The following is a 16835-nucleotide window of genomic DNA, read 5'->3' as shown; positions in this document are numbered from 1 at the left end:
TTGGGGAGGAAGTGGAAAGGTATAAAAACCCCCCAACCCCCAATGGTCACTTAAGTCATGGTAGTGCCGCGACTGAAGTGCGGAAGTGCTTCTCTTCATATGCGACACTGCCACACCAGGCAAGACAGCAAGGGTAAGAGTGAAATGCTGGCTATCCTAACTATAAAACTAAGGGTATATGTGTAGGATTGAACACTTGGTAGCACATGTTGGCTTAAGCATTGTGTCCCCCTTTATAGTACGGCTTTTCTTGTACTCAAATTCAAAATATAAAAGAATTTAAACCTTCTTTGAGTTTGAAGCCATCAACATTTGTAATTGGGGGCTTCTCCATTTCGTGTAACATCCTCGAATATAGATTCCCTACTTGTCATCTCGATAAATCTTATTAGTTCTCTAATTGCATGGTCATTATCACCAAAACCCACAATTAAGGCTTGATTGCTCTTTCAATCTCTCCTTTTTTGTGATTGATGACAACCTAATTAGAGCTTACAAAAGATAAGAAATAAATACTGAGATTTTCAAGCCATGGGTGTAGAACCTCATCCTAAATATGTGAATGGAGAATTTAAATTCTCAAATTGGCATAAGAGGCCAAGATTCATCTTTTTAGTGAAAGTGATGGGGCTCCTCCTATATCCATGCTCCTATGGGGTGCAACATACTTGTGTCAAATATATAACCATGATGCAAATGATAGTTCATGCACAACAAGATAGCTGTGATAGCTGGGTGTGGCACTGCCGCTTGTTAGCCATAGCACTGTCGTAGAGCGGCGCTACTGGGCCTAGGTGCGGCACTACCGCACTTGCTACAACAGCACAGATAAGAATAGGCACCACACAACATATAACACATATAAAGAAGCACATTCTAACACAATTATATCACAAGCTATAGCACAGACTAATACATGTCTATATCCCACACATATAGAGTATTTAGGTAGCATCATTACACATATAGAGTTTTGATTGCCTCTCAAACTCTCAACCTAGCAAAGTCTACTCTCAACGGATAAGAACATGAAGCTCCTGCTACAGCAACATCTCTATGTCGTCAAAAAAGTTGTGACCCCTCTAATTTTCTCTCCCTTTGGCATAAAGCATCAAAAAGAGAAGAAAAGAAGAAAAACCAACAAACTCACTCCTCATCTTCTTGGATGTTCTCCCAATCGACATCATCGTCGCCGACAGCTTCACCAGCACCTGCAGTAGCCTCCTCACCACCACCATCATCATCATTGTCGGAGGAGGACACCACCGCCCTCCCTTGGCGATGGGTGGTCAAAGTGTGGTGCTTACGTCTGGTGCTCCTCCTCAAGGACTGCAAGGTAGAGCTCAACGTCATGTGAAGGTCAAGCTCTAGCTGCTCCTACTGCTCCTCCTCCTCCTCATCCTCTGAATCCATGTCGGAGGGGCTGGGGAGGTTATCAAACCTCGACAGTGACTGAACTAGAGAAAGGAGTGGCTGCCCTACATGCTCTCTAGCCTCTCGGTTTGCCTCACAGTTCTCCAACCGGTCCTCATATACGGTCCTCGCTGCATAGGTGCAAGTAGTGAAAATGGCCTTGATCCATTTCCCAAACTTCTTCATCTTCTTGTCCTTGCAAGGCCTAGAGCGAGAGGACCCAGGCACGTCTTCAACTGATGGAGAGCGTCTCACTACCTTGCTAGCACATGAGGCTTGGGTCTTCTCAATCTTATAAATGGTGTGGAGACCATCTTTGTCAAACTTGTAACCGGCGACCCTCTCAATCATGAACATGAGATAGGAGGCATAGGGTAGCCCCTTTCTCCCATCATCCATGGCATTTCTTAGCTCAAGCCACATGAAGCGAGGGACATTGAACCTGTCACCTCTAGGAGTAAACCTAGCAAGCACATTTCTCATATACCCATTAAGATCTGAAGCTGCTCCATCCTTAGGATTGATAGTGTGCTTGATTAGGTTGTTCAAAATGTAGTAGTAGCTTTGCAAACCACTAACCTTGCCATCTACACCTCTCCTGTCAATCCATATGTATGCAATGTCGTGGATCTCAGCTCTAGCCTCATCATGGATATAAGTGAAGCCCTGCTCCTCCTCACCAAAACCAAAGATCCGGCTAAAAGTCACAAAGTCAATCCGATAGTGTCGTCCCTTAGTCATCCAGTGTATCTCATCAGTATAGATGTCATAGAAGAAGGTAGCATGGAACTAGGCTAGCACTTCCTCATTCCAATTATACCGGAAGCTCATAATGTTAGTGAGGCCAAAAAGCTCACAAGCCTTGATTACTTTGTTGAATTTAGGCTCATTCTTCTCCTTCATTTCCTCCTAGTCAACATACTGCATCTTGACAATCTTAGACTTCTTGGAGTTGAAGATCATAGAGGCATAAAAGTTGGAATAAAACTCATTCCAAAATCTATAGTCCACCCCCAAATCCTTTGGCTGCTCAAAAGGATTGTTCTCACATGCTTCTTCCACCATCTTCTGCTTTTCCGTATAGTTAAGCATGGGATGAGCATGGGTGTCAACTAGACGCCTCATGATCACCTCCTTAGAGTACTCTCTGATATAGCCTCTATCAAACTCCTCAACATGAGGTCGAGTACCTGGGCAAGCATCGGAAGGAATGGTGCGGCCAGCCCTTTTCAAGTTCTCCTCCTCTTGGTCAACTGATCCCTCCTCTCCCTATTTCTAGCAGCCCCTCTGCCTGCTGCACTACTATTGGCTAGTGTTGTCCTCCCACAACCACATCAAGGATGATCCTTGTCATGAGGCTCAGCCATCTTTTGCTTCCCCCTCCGGTCATCATCTCCTATGGAAGCCATCTATGCAAATAAATATAGGTCCAAATAAGAAACTATATATAAAGGGTATAGAAGAACACTTGAAAAACACTCTAAATAGATGAGATGATTCAAATCTCAAATTAGGAAAGCACCCTGGACCAATCCTGGTCAGAGGGTGTGGCACTACCGCACCCTAGGGGTGGCATTGCCGCACCTAGTGCTTCACCTCTCTCATGATTCATTTCTTCTCAACTATTCATACTATTTCTCAACCATTCTTCTAAACCACTAGACAATCTCACAAGGAGTAGACCTAATAAAATACATGGATGTGTCTACAATACAGGTAAAGTAGCTACATGTTTAAGATAGAAATAAATCTGGTGCACAAATCCAACTAAAATAGAGAGTCACCGATGGAACATCATCTAAATTTGCAAAGTCATGTTGTTGTGCGTGGCACTACCGCACCCAACATACGGCTCTGCCACGGGTACAGATGATGCTCTACCAGTGAATCTGTGTTTTGATTTAATTCATCCATCAAACTTGTTTCTACCCTAATCATGCAGTCACTAGAAACCATTTTCCAATTGAAATAGAACTCCATGGCATAGATCGGGAGGGAATACGGTTATACCTTGGCTTGCTCATGGATTGGGGAGGAAAGAGGGGAAATGGCTCTGCCCAAGAGCCTCAGCAGCTGCTAGCCATGATGAGGAAGGCCAGCAGCCGACGTGGCATTGTCGGGATGTGGTGACGGTAGGACGGTGTGGACGCGTGAGAGGAAGAGAGAGAGCGACGCGTCGGGCAGAAGGAAAGAGAGAGGGAGTTACCCTAGGGCCAGATGGGTTAAGGAGGAAATATGGTCCCCGTAGTCACTGGCTGTTGTGGGTTGAATTCTGATTGGAATTCAAAGTGCAGCACTTTCGCTTGCCACACACGGTATTGCCGTAGTGTAGCACTACCGCCTGATAGGTGCGGCATAGCCGCACATCCCAGAACAACGGGAAATAGCTACTAATTAAATAACTCTATATATATAGGATATAGACACATATCTCAGGCGCATTATGATCAGCAGCAAGTAAACAATACAAACAATGATCATAATATACTTGTAGCTTTTGATAAATCATTTTGAAGCACAATATTTAAACCTTTGCAATTCATTTCTCCTATCCATGCTAGTTCATCAATCAAGGTGTGCTATAGTTCAAACCACATTACGAGAATCAAGTATATTTAGCTCACTATGCAAAGCACAAAACCTTCACTCATCGAGCGGCTTAGTGAAGATATCGGCTAGTTGATTTGCGATGCTCACATGGCGAATTTTGATATCTCCTTTGGTTTTGTGGTCTCTCAAGAAATAATGTCGGATGTCTATGTGCTTAGTTCTTGAGTGGCTTATGGGATTATTTGCGAGCTTTATGGCACTTTCATTGTCACACAAGAGTGGGATTTTGGTGAAGCGACATCCGAAATCTTGAAGGGTTTGCCTCATCCAAAGTAGTTGAACACAACATGCATTGGCTGCAACATACTCAGCCTCGGTGGTGGAAAAGGCTACATAATTTTGCTTCTTAGAACTCCAAAACACTAGGGACCATCTAAGGAATTGAAATGTCCCCGAGGTGCTTTTTCGATCTACTTTACAACCAGCGTAATCAGAATTCGAATACCCAAGTAGATCGAACTTAGAGCCCTTAGGATACCACAAGCTAAGGTTAGGAGTGTGTACTAAATATCTTAAGATTCTCTTAATGACCACTAAGTGGCACTCTTTCGGATTAGCTTGAAATCTAGCACACATACACACACTAAGCATAATATTGGGCCTAGATGCGCACAAATAAAGTAGAGAGCCAATCATAGAGCGATATACCTTAGTATCCATGGCTTTCCCTTCATCATTGAGATCTAGATATCCATTTGTTGGCATGGGAGTTTTGATAGGCTTGGCATTCATCATGTCAAACTTTTTGAGCATATCATGGGTGTACTTCGTTTGGCTATTAAAAGTTCCATCCTTAATTTGCTTGAATTGAAATCCAAGGAAGAACTTTAATTCACCCATCATGGACATCTCAAATCTTTTGGTCATGATCCTACTAAATTTCTCACAGAAAGAATGATTAGTACTACCAAATATTATGTCATCGACATATATTTGGCACATAAATATATCTTTGCCAACTTTGCAAGTGAAAAGGGTAGGATCGGCTTTGCCCATTTCAAAGCCTTGTTTAAGCAAGAATTCCTTAAGACATTCATACCATGCTCTTGGTGCTTGCTTAAGCCCATAGAGTGCCTTTTGGAGTTTGTAGATATGGTTGGAAAACTTATGATCTTCAAAGCCCGGTGGTTGCTCAACATAGATAAGTTCTTGAAAAGGGCCATTGAGAAATGCACTCTTCACATTTATTTGGTATAGCTTGAACTTGTGATGAGCGACATAGGCTAGAAGCATTTAGATTGCTTCAAGCCTTGCCACCGGTGCATATGTTTCTTCAAAATCCAAGCCCTCTACTTGAGTGAAACCTTAAGCAACCAATCTTGCCTTGTTCCTTATCACCATGCCATTCTCATCTTGCTTGTTGCGGAAGACCCACTTGGTGCTAATGACATTGGTATTGGATCATTCCACCAAGGTCCACACTTGGTTTCTTTCAAAGTTGTTGAGCTCTTCTTGCACGGCCATCACCCAATCTGGGTCTCCAAGTGCTTGTTCTACCTTAAGAGGTTCCAAAGAGAAAACAAATGAGTAATATTGACAAAAGTTTGCTAAATGTGAATGAGTTGTTACCCCTTTTTGAAGACTCCCAAGGATATTGTCAATGGGATGATCCTGTTGTATTGTTTGCCTTAGCCTTGGATGCTCAGTAGCCTCTTGTTCATCTTCTGAACCTTCATCATCTTCTTGCTCAAATATGGGTTGCTGGTCTTATCCATAAGCTAGAGTTGAATCAGCTGTTGCTGATGATGTAGGCACGACATTGCCGCTCTCAGGTGTGGCACTATCGCATGTAGGTGTTGTAATAGGGGTCTGCTGCTGTTTAGTAATAGGTATGTTAGCAGAAATGGGTGTAGTAGCAACTTGAGGAAGCTCCACTTCAATGACTTCATCTTCTTGTGGTCTCATATCACCAATAGTCAATTGCTTGATTGCTTCACACATGTGGATCCTCCTTTCCTACAATACTTGAATTAACTTGCTTGACTTGAGAGCCATTAGATTCATCAAATGTTACGTCTACCACAATCTTAACTCTCCTAGAGGTTTTGTCGAAGACACGGTAGGCATGCTCATTTGATCCATAACCAAGAAGAAAACCTTCATCAACTTTAGGTGCAAACTTAGAGGTTTTGGGTTTCTTGCCCAAACACTCTAAAGTAAGACACCTTAGGCTTGTTACTGGTTAGAAGCTCATATAAAGTTTTCTTCAACTTCTTGTATAGGTAGAGGCGGTTGATAGCATGGCAAGCGGTGTTGACGGCATCGCACCAAAAGAGGTCCACCATCTTGTACTCATCTAGCATCGTCCTTGCCATGTTAATGAGTGTATGATTCTTTCTCTCTACTACATCATTTTGTTGAGGGGTGTATGGAGTTGAAAACTCATGTTTGATGCCCTCTTCATTAAGAAATTCCTCAACTAGAGTATTCTTGAATTTGGTTCCATTGTCGCTTCTCACATTATTGATGGGAAGACCAAACTCCTTTTGAGCTCTTCTAACAAATATCTTCACCTTCTCTTAAACTTGTCACTTGTCATACAAGAAAATACTCAAGTGAAACAAGAATAGTCATCAACAATAACAAGACCATATTTGTTACCTTCGAGACTTAGGTAGGCGACCGGTCCAAAGAGATCCATATGTATTAGCTCCAATGGTTGCTTGGTGGTCATGATGCTTTTTGGTGAGTGAGGTACGCCAACTTGCTTTCCGACTTGACAAGCGCTACAAATCCTATCTTTCTCAAAGTGAATATTTGTTAGTCCAAGGATGTGTTCATCTTTTAGAAGTTGGCCAAGTTCCTCATCCCAACATGGGCTAGTCAGCGATGCCAAAGTCAACCCATGCTAGATTTTGCCACTAAACAAGTCTCAAGCTTAGCTTTACTTTTATTGAAATCAACTAAGTAAAGCTTATTCTTTAATTGACCCATAAAGACAATAGAGCAATCTACCCTTCTAAAGACTTCTACACCCTTATCCGTAAAGAGACAATTGTAGCTCATCTTGCACAATTGAGAAATGGACAACAAATTGTAAATTAATGAATCAACATGTAATACATTTGTAATTGAATACTCAAGGGTACGGTTATAGCAACTTTACCAAGACCAATCACATCCCCCTTTGAATTATCTCCAAAAACAATATTTTCATTTGAGTGTGTCATCAGAGAATATGATGAGAACATACTCCTTTCTCCGGTCATATGATTTGTACATCCGCTATCAAGAACCCAACTTGATCCACCGGAGGAGTACACCTGCAAAACAAGTTTAGTTGTTAGATTTAGATCCCCAACTTGACTTGGGGCCTTGCATGTTAGTCACAAGAAACTTAGAAACTCAAATAGAAGTATTCCTATATATGTTGGTTTTCTTTCCAACATATTTGGCAATCACTTTTCCACTGTTGTTGTTCTTCAAAACAAAGCATGATGTCAAGCTTTGTCAAGGTGCATGGGTCTTGGTTGATAGGCATACTTGTTCTTGGTGCCCCACATTCATTCCTTAGGCTTCTAAAAAACCTGTTTCTGCTAGAACACCTTCTTCTTAGGCTTAGTTTGATCAGGAACATAATTGGTAGTCTTCCTATTTTTGTGGAGAGCGGCACTATCGCCCTTCACCATGGCACTACAGCTTAGGGACGTTGCACTGCCACGAGCTATGTAAGCTGATCTATACCAATTCTGCCCTTCCTCTCAAACTACACACACTCATAGCCATTCACTATCCTTCTTCTATTTGTTTTGGCTTCTTTTGTGTGTCCAAACCCATGCTTGATTGAGGGATGCCTTCCTTGCTTGTATTGTGGCCTCTTTTGTTCCTCCTTTTTACCATTGATTTGAGCCTTGTCAATAATGCACCCTTTACCAATGATCACATTAAGCCTTGCAATCTCCTTTCTCATAGCCTACATATTGGCAAGGTTAGTGGAATATGCATTCAAATCAACATTATAACATTTTCCATAACCTTGACTATTGGAGGGAGTAGATGTTTCCTTTGCCTTAGGGGTATGTGAGTTGCTATCCTAAAGAATGTCATATTGCAGCTCAAGTTCTTTGTGCTTTTTATCTAAATCACAATACTTTTTCTTGAGAGCTTTATTTGCTTTATTTGTAATAGCATGGTCCTCTTGCTCTTTGGCCAAAGCCTTGTGCAAGGATTTCACCTCATTTCTCTCTAATGCAAGAGCTTATTTGTTAGCAATGTAGAGATCCTCTTATTAGATAAGAGTCTCTTCTCTAGATTCTAGCTCGGCTTGAACACTCTCTAAATTCTTCATTAGCTTAGTGATGAATAATTTGATCTTTCCATCTAAATTTTTAGTTATTTGATCAATTTCTTCATCATTAGATTCATTATCACTAGAGCTATCACTAATATCACTACTAGAGATATCACTAGGAGGTGGAGGAGATTTGATCTTCGATTTGGATTTTACCTTCTCACCCTTTGCCATGAGACAAATGTGAGGGGAGTAATAGTCATCATCGGACATGTTATTGAAGAGCCTTGGTGTAGGGGATGACTTGTGAATGGCAACGGTTGCAACCTTCTCACCCTCTTCACTTGTACTCTCTTTAGTTGAGTCCCATCATGCCCAATGTGAGCCTCTCCCATGTACTTTTTGCTCTTTCTATGGTCGACCTTGTCCTCTTTCTTGTCCTTCTTGTATTTATTGTCCTTGATCTCATATGGACACTTGGCAATGAAGTAATCGGTGCTACCACAATTGTAGCATGTCCTATTTTTCTTGTTTAGAAACTTTCTCTTCACTACCTTGTAGCCTTGCTTCTTTAGCCCCTTGTGAAACCTCTTCATAAAGAGAGCAACATCATCAACCTTTTCATATTGATCATCATCATTTTCACTTTCACTTGAGGATGATGTGGTTTCTACTCTTTCTTGGATTTTGCTTGATTGCTTTGGGCTTGCTAGTTGAAGCTTGCTTGTTGATCTTGGAGTTGCTTGTAGAGCCTTACTTGCTTGATTTGTTGGCCTTGAGAGCTACATCCTTGATCTTGATTCCTTCTAGCTTTGCTTGCAATTCTCCAAGCTTCTTCATCTCATTTGTTTCTTCTCTTTGCATGTCAAAGGTCAAGATTCTCCCAAATATATCATTTGGTGTGAAGTATTCAAACTTCTTCTTGTCTCTAATTAGAGTCATTATGGTCTCATTTCTAGGTGAATAAGCCTCCAATATAATCTTGACAACTTTGTGATCATCTAGCTCATTACAACCATAGCCTCTAATCTTGCCCACCATTGTCATCAACCTATCAAACATCTCTTGTGGCCTCTCTTCATCCAAGATTACAAATCAGTTGAGCTTTGACATCAATAAATCAATTCTTGCCTTTCTCACTTTGTCAACCCCTTCATGTGCTAGGTGCAAAGTGTCCCATATTTGCTTGATAACATCAACCCCAATCACTCTATTGTACTCATCACCATCCAAAGCACTAAGCAACACACTTGTGGCTTGACCATTGAGATGAATGATTCTCATCTCTTCTAGTGTTGGGTTCTTAGGATCAACCGGTGGCTCAAATCCATTGCAAATAATCTCTCAAATGTTGGGGTAAAGACCTATAAGATAGGCTCTCATCAAGTGCTTCCACTTGGCAAAGTTAGTCCCATCAAAATGAGGTAGCTTGCCCGCGGGCACATTGATGAAAGACCTCCAATCATGGTTAGTCATAGGTATAGAAGAATAGTTAAAGGATACGGTGGCATATTTGTTGTTGTCAGCTTTGCCCTTTTCTTTCTTTTCCTTCTTGCCCCCCTTCGATACTTGGTAGGACTCATCATCATCTTCATCTTCGAAACTACTTGATATGTCACTTGATGATGCATTTGTTGTATTCTCTTCTTCTTACCTTTTCTTCCTAGCTTCTCTCCCTTTTCTTCTTGCTTCTCTTTTGAGCTTTTTTCTTCTTTTCTTTGCTTCTTGTCTTCTAATCGTTGCTGCTCCTTCTTCTTCTTCTCTCTTACTTCTCTTTTGAGCTATCTTGCATCCTTCCTTTTTCTTTTCTTGTCATCATTGAAAGCACTTTCGGCATCGGTAGCCTAAAGATGTGGTAGCGTGGTGTTGCTTGTTGTCAACACGCTCAACTCACTATTGTCGGGGTCATGCAGATCAACCCGCTCTAGATCAACATCCACCAGCTTCACGCTACTAGTTCTTTCTCTAGGCTTCATACCTCACGCGGTGAAGCACACATGAGGTAACCTACTCTGATACCACTTGTAGGATCTCTGATTAGCCTAGAGGGGGGTGAATAGGCCTGTTAAAACAAACACTCAAACTTTTATCAAATTCAACCTGCGGCACTGTCGCTCTATGCCCACAGCACTGCCGCTCTGCGGCACTACCGAGCCATAACAGCGGCACTGCCGCACCTGCAGACAACTTCATGGCACAATTCAAAAACTATGAATGGAAACTTGAATCAGATAAATTATTGAGCTTCCTGCAAGTATATGTAACATAGATCAACAGCTAGAAGTGATAGGAACACCACACACAAGTAGATCGGCCACAAACCCTAGAAATCACCTCAACAACAATATGAAATGCAAATGATGTAAATCAAGCACAAGGTGACACGATGATTTATCCTATGGTTCAGCTCAACACCAAGGCTTCTCTAAGTCCATGTTGTTGAGGTTAGCCACTAAGGCTTAGGGCTTTGCAACCCTTTCTCGTTCTCAAGTCAAGAGACTCAACTCTTGAGATGAGGGGTGAGTTTACTAGCTTCAAGAGATGGTTACAAACCTTTTAGGGCTGCCACACAAGTTGGCAAGCTCCACGAGCGACGCTCTAGCCAGCTAGGAGCAAAGCTCCAAGAGTAATAAACAGAACCACCGGCCAAAACGTGAACCAAGTGCTCTTTTGAGTTGGGGAATCAAAGGATCTACTCTCTAATCGAGTTTGGGACCTTTTTTCTCAAGGGTTGATGGAGAAATCAATGTAGAAATAAGGTCACCAATGGAGGAGAGAGAGAAGAGCACTCTGCTGCGTTCTGGTCGAACTGAATGGGTTGGAAGAAGAGAGACATTGGGAAGGAAGGGGACATGTATAAATACCCCTCAGCCCCCAATGGTCACTTAAGTAGCGGTAGTGTCGCGACTGAAGTGCGGTAGTGCCACTCTGCGATAGTGCCTCTCTTCATATGCGGCACTGCCGCACTAAGCAAGACAATAAGGGTAAGAGTGAAGTGCTGGCTATCTTGGCTGTGAAACTGAGGGTATATGTGTAGGATTGAGCACTTGGTAGCACATGTTGTCTTAAGCATTGTGTCCCCCTTTATAGTACGACTTTTCTTGTACTTAAGTTCAAAATATAAAAGAATTTAAACCTCCTTTGAGTTTGAAGCCATCAACATTTGTAATTGGGGGCTCCTCCGTTTCGTGTAACATCCTCGAATATAGATTCTCTGCTTGTCATCTCGATAAATCTCATTAGTTCTCTAATTACATGGTCATTATCACCAAAACCCATAATTAGGGCTTGATTGCACTTTCAGTGTTCTCCTTTAGTGTCATAAATAGAAAAGTTTCTCCATCAATAGTGTTGATCACTTAGAATGTGGTTTTCCCCTCTTTGTCGAGTACAACTATATTTATGCCTTTCACGCACCACGCACACTTGAATTCTGTTCTATGCATATTGTCACGCTTTTCAACAAATGCACTAACACGAGCTAGGAGACGATGGTGGTGAGGTGGGCTAGGAATGTGGACAAATAAGTAAATGAAGAAGAGCTATGATTGGTGTGTGTGGGGGGGGGGTTAAGACTAGTAACTTGCGGTCATCTAATAAGCGTCACACACACACATGCTCTACATGTACATCTAGGTGGCGTTTGGATTGTGGGTTATGGTAGATGGGATAGGGAAATAGGATGTGCTGGAAATCTGATCCTACGTTTGGTTTTAGGGAAAGGGAAATAGGGAGGGTGTGGGAAAGGGAAATAAGGTGCTTCTATCCCACCAATCCTATCCCACCATGAGGGGTGGGTTGTGGCCATGATAGAAGCTCTGAGCATCGGCGCTGACTCATGGCCCTCACCTCGATCCTGTGTCGTCACCGCCGTTGTGGCTTGCGTCCTCCTGGCACTCGCTACCTCCACCGTGAGGGTGGGTTCCCACTCCCCTACCCCAGCGACTGCGATGGACCGCGTCTCCCAGGCCGCCACCCTCATCAACTGCCTCGGCTATGTCCAGTAGAGGAGCACCGAACGTTGGTCAGCCGCTGCCTGCTGGATCGAGGAAGCCTGCAGAATGTGGACCTGTTGGATCGAGGAAGGCTGTGGAATGTGGACCTATGGACCTGATGGGGAGGAGGGCATGGAGAATGTCCTCGCATGCGCCACCGTCGTCACTGGAGCTGCAGCTGCCTCCACCTCCCATGGCGCAGGAGGTCGAGCCGCCCTCGCCGCGCACGCTGCCGGAGCAACAACCGCCCCCATCGGTGGAGCTAGCCTCGTCGTCCGCACTGCCGGAGCAGCAGCGGGGTCGTCGCTCCACAGCAGCCGTGCTGTCCACCCGGCAGGGGACCAGAGTCGATGGCAGGGAGGAGAAACATGGAAGGGATGACGAGAAGATTGGGACCACGAGCGAGGTGTCAGCTTTTTTTTTTTTTTTTGCCCCACGGCATTTCCCTAACCCAAACCATGGACAACCCAAACATGGGTATGGGTATAAAACATCACATCCCAAACCCATACCCCCTCTTTCTTACCCGGCTATATTTTCCTATCCCTATCCAAACGTCACCCTAGAGAATTCAGACATGTGTGTTCTCCTTTAGTGTCATAAATAGAAAATGGTCTCCTTCAATAGTGTTTTAGAGGGGATGTTTATTTAAATAGAAAATGAACCACATTTATTCTTGTCCAAGTATAGCACGTTAATTTATTTTTTCCTTTCTCACGTATTGCCGTGCCACGTCTCGAAATTCTCGTCTCACAGACGTTGTTTTGGTTGGATGAGATTGGAGAAGAATGAATGTGGTTGAAATAAACGGGCCGAGTTAGATGACCAAATCTCCTTTAAAGTCAAAATCGCTCTCATCTCCTCCAATCCCTTCTCGAGGGGGAAGGAGAAGGATTAACGGAACAAGCGTTGAAGCAAAAGAAGGGAAGAAACAAAAGCACGGAAATGACGACTCGGGATTGGCGGTCACCCGCTGATCAACACAAGAAACGGTAGAACACATCCATTAATGCCAGTGTCATCGGTCTCGGTCTCGCTCGTCTCCCACCCTCATGTGGATAGCGGCGTCCGCCAGTGCCGCCCCTGGTACAGTGTGTGTCCCAGACACATCACACATGCATACCATGCGCGTTCGTTCGGTCGTCGCTGCCACGTACGACGAGCGAGGCACAGTGCAATCCGGACGGCCGGCGAATGATGGGAGGAGGATCGGACATCGGAGAAGATAAGCCAGTCCATGCAGGAGTTGGGATGGGATGGGATGGGAATCGGATGGGATTCGACGGTTCAGGAAGCTCCAGGCGTCGAGATCACGCACCTGCGGATGGCTGGCTGGCTGCAGGTTCCCTCCCTGCACGTCCAAGTCCAAGAGAGGCAGGGGCAAAGCTACATTAGAGACCGTGGGTGCAAATGCTTATGCACCCAAAAAATATTAAAACAGTATATTTATGTAAAATTTCACTATATATGCACCTTTTAGGATATATACTTACGCACTCACAGGGTAAATGTACCCCTCGAATTTGCTCTAGCAGAGGTTTGATGTCTGATGCCGAAGCCGAAGAGGGGTTTTTGTATCTGGAGGGGCCCCGGCCAATGACGTACCGTGACGAGAACTCGTGGCTCCATCGTCGTCCCCTGCACGTCCTCGATTGGACGGTTGTGTACGTTTTGCATGCATGCAGTGCACATCATGATTGGCTATATACTACTCCTACAGTAGATGATACGATACCGATACGAGTGGCCCAGGCACACGACACAGTCCCATTCGGCCATTCCCAGCCTGCTGGTACGGTGTCGTCGTGGCAGGGATGTTTCTCCATGTGTTCTTTGTTTATTCGGCACATCAGATCGAGCACCGCATATAGGAGTATTATTTTAACAGAACAATAAATATGTAGCCTGTTTACGTGGTTGTATTTAACTTATAAGCCATGACTTATTAACCAACGAACAATATTTTTCTTTCGCACCAAACTAGCCAATAGTACTTTCATCCACGGTTTATCAGTCAAACGAGCCCAAACGAATAGGACGATGATGATAGACGTATCTGATTGGTCTGGTCAACAAAAGAACGGCTGGCTGCTTGCTTTGCTTGGTTCTGCTGGAAGCCGACCGCGAGTTGGAATTTTAACGGAGAGACATGTTGGGAAGAGGGCTCCGCCTGTGATTTGTGAACCCGGACGCCCGATGAATCTGGACGTGGAAGCGGTCTTTTTTGGACTGAAAAAAGAACAAAGAGAATGAATGGCAGCGTGACCCGGAGTTCTGACCAGCCGAGGAACGAGAATAAGAAAGTTTCAACTATAAAGACAGTTGACCGCGCATGTTGTGATGTGATCCATGCATCATCCCGATCGCCTTTGTGAAAACGACGACTGGCCGCAGCCGCGCGCACTCATGATTCATCCCCTGGTTCTACACCTGTGTTACCGCTAGCACACTTTGAATGTGTTTGGTTGCCAAATGAAGCTTGCATTGTATATCCGGACAAGGGGATGCAGGGTGAGTGAAACCGTATTTCACAGAGAAATATGTTTGGTCAAGTTGTATGAGCGGATGCAAAAAAAACTGAGAAGCTGTTTGGCTACCCGCATGAGCGGATGTAACTTGTATCACCAGTGAGACTACTGCATGGATCCTGCACCCCATCCCTGCATCCACCGGGCCTGGCTGGCCAATAAAGCTCGATTTGGGCTGCTCCCTAGAGTCAGGATCCCACCATATAATACATGAGTGGAGCAGGGCTGGAATAATAGTGCAAACAGGGATCCAATCAGCCTTCTCTTGGAGCGTATACGGCTGAGCTCGTGCGGGGATGGTGGGAGCTGGGTAACCAAACACACCCTTTAGAGTCACAAAACATGAAAGCAACTGTTGTTTCAACTTTTTGGAAACTTTGTGTCCTTGATAGATGCCTGCTCTCTCATGGTAGAATGTGGTCACACAACTAGTTAGAGTTATGTCTTGACCACACTTGCGCTGGAATGACACATAAGTTTAGTTATTAGGAAAAAAATTGTAGAAACCACTTATATTACTAAAAAATGGCATATATATACCAAAAACGATGCTTTCTTAGCCTTTAATCCTGAATATTTTTTTGATAAATTTAATCCTGAATATTTGGGTTCTATTTTGATTGATACCTGTTTGGTATAGCTCCACTAGAAAACATGGTTCTCTGAACTAGCTATAAGTAGTCAAGCCTACATAAGACGAAGTCATCCTATCGGGGAATATTCTGTTAGATTCAGGGCGTAGTGTAGTAGCGGTCCTTTTCTTTTAGAACCGTGCCATCACACTTCTCCTCTCAGAACGCGTTGTTTCCTCCTGTCTCTATGCTCGGTGATGGCTCTTGGTTGGGCGTGCGTGATCTAGCATCATCAATGGGGAGCTACGTATTTTTTTTGAAAACATGGCAGGAGCATTGTCTCTCTATTAAGATAGAAATAGAAGTTTATGTACAGAATAGCCAATGGCCTGAGAGCCTCAAAGGGCGCACATTGAACATAATCTCTGCTAGGGGAGCACCGGCTTAGGTGGGGACTAACTGAAATTGTTATTGAACACCCTCCCATGTAGTTCGATGTCTTCTTTGGCTCTGGAAGCCACCTGCCTTGTGTCCATGAAGCTATTCTGGAAGATCCTCCTATTCCTTTCTTTCCGAATGTTCTAGAACATGTAGATTACCACCCCGTTGAAGTGTCGTCGCCTTTGCCTTGGGTAGCAGCCGCTTGTTCCCACCGAGCACCGATATCAACTGGTTGGGTCTGCGGGCGTATGTGATCGACAGCATAATGCTCCCAGGTTAAGATGAGGCCCCAAATTTCTTGAGCGAGAGGGCACATCAAGCACAAATGGAGGCCAGACTCTAAAGGATCATCACACATGACACAATGCTCTTGGTGTGACTAGGCGGCACGAGCTAGGTGTCAAGGCGGAGCGGGTTGTCCAGCGGGGCGGGTGGAGGTTAGGGGGTGGGTTGTTAGGACTGCAGGCCCACTTTGAAGAGCGGCTACAGACAAACTCAGTTGGTGAATGTGACGACCTACAACATGCTTTTCGGTTGTTGGTATATAATACATGTGTCGTGTAGTATTGGATTGCTCCGCGCATAAAAGATACACCAATAAATCTATATTTTATATGACTTATTATTATTGTAGTTAGGAGATATTGGCTTGAAAGATATATCACATATTGTACGAGGAGCATATATGTATCGAAGGACTTTCTCAAAATGTATACGAGTGGCCCAGACACAATTCCAGGCTGTTGTTGCCGTGGCAGTGATGTTTCTCCTTATGTTCTTAGGCCTTGATCAGTTCCAGGGTATAAAGTTTTGGGGTGTCATATGGGGGTGTTGCATAGGGGGTTCGGATACTAATAAAAAACAAATTACAGAATCCATCAGTAAACCGCGAAATGAATTTATTAAGCCTAATTAATCCATCATTAGCACATATGTTACTGTAGCACTTTATTGTCAAATCATGGACTAATTAGGCTTAAAAGATTTATCTCGCAAAGTAGTCGCAATTTATGCAATTAGTTATTTTTAGTCTATATTTAATACT

Source organism: Miscanthus floridulus, chromosome 1 (genome assembly GCF_019320115.1).
Source record: "Miscanthus floridulus cultivar M001 chromosome 1, ASM1932011v1, whole genome shotgun sequence".
Taxonomy (NCBI): Eukaryota; Viridiplantae; Streptophyta; class Magnoliopsida; order Poales; family Poaceae; genus Miscanthus; species Miscanthus floridulus.
The sequence above is the reverse complement of the archived record's forward strand: the minus strand, read 5'-3'. Positions refer to the sequence as shown.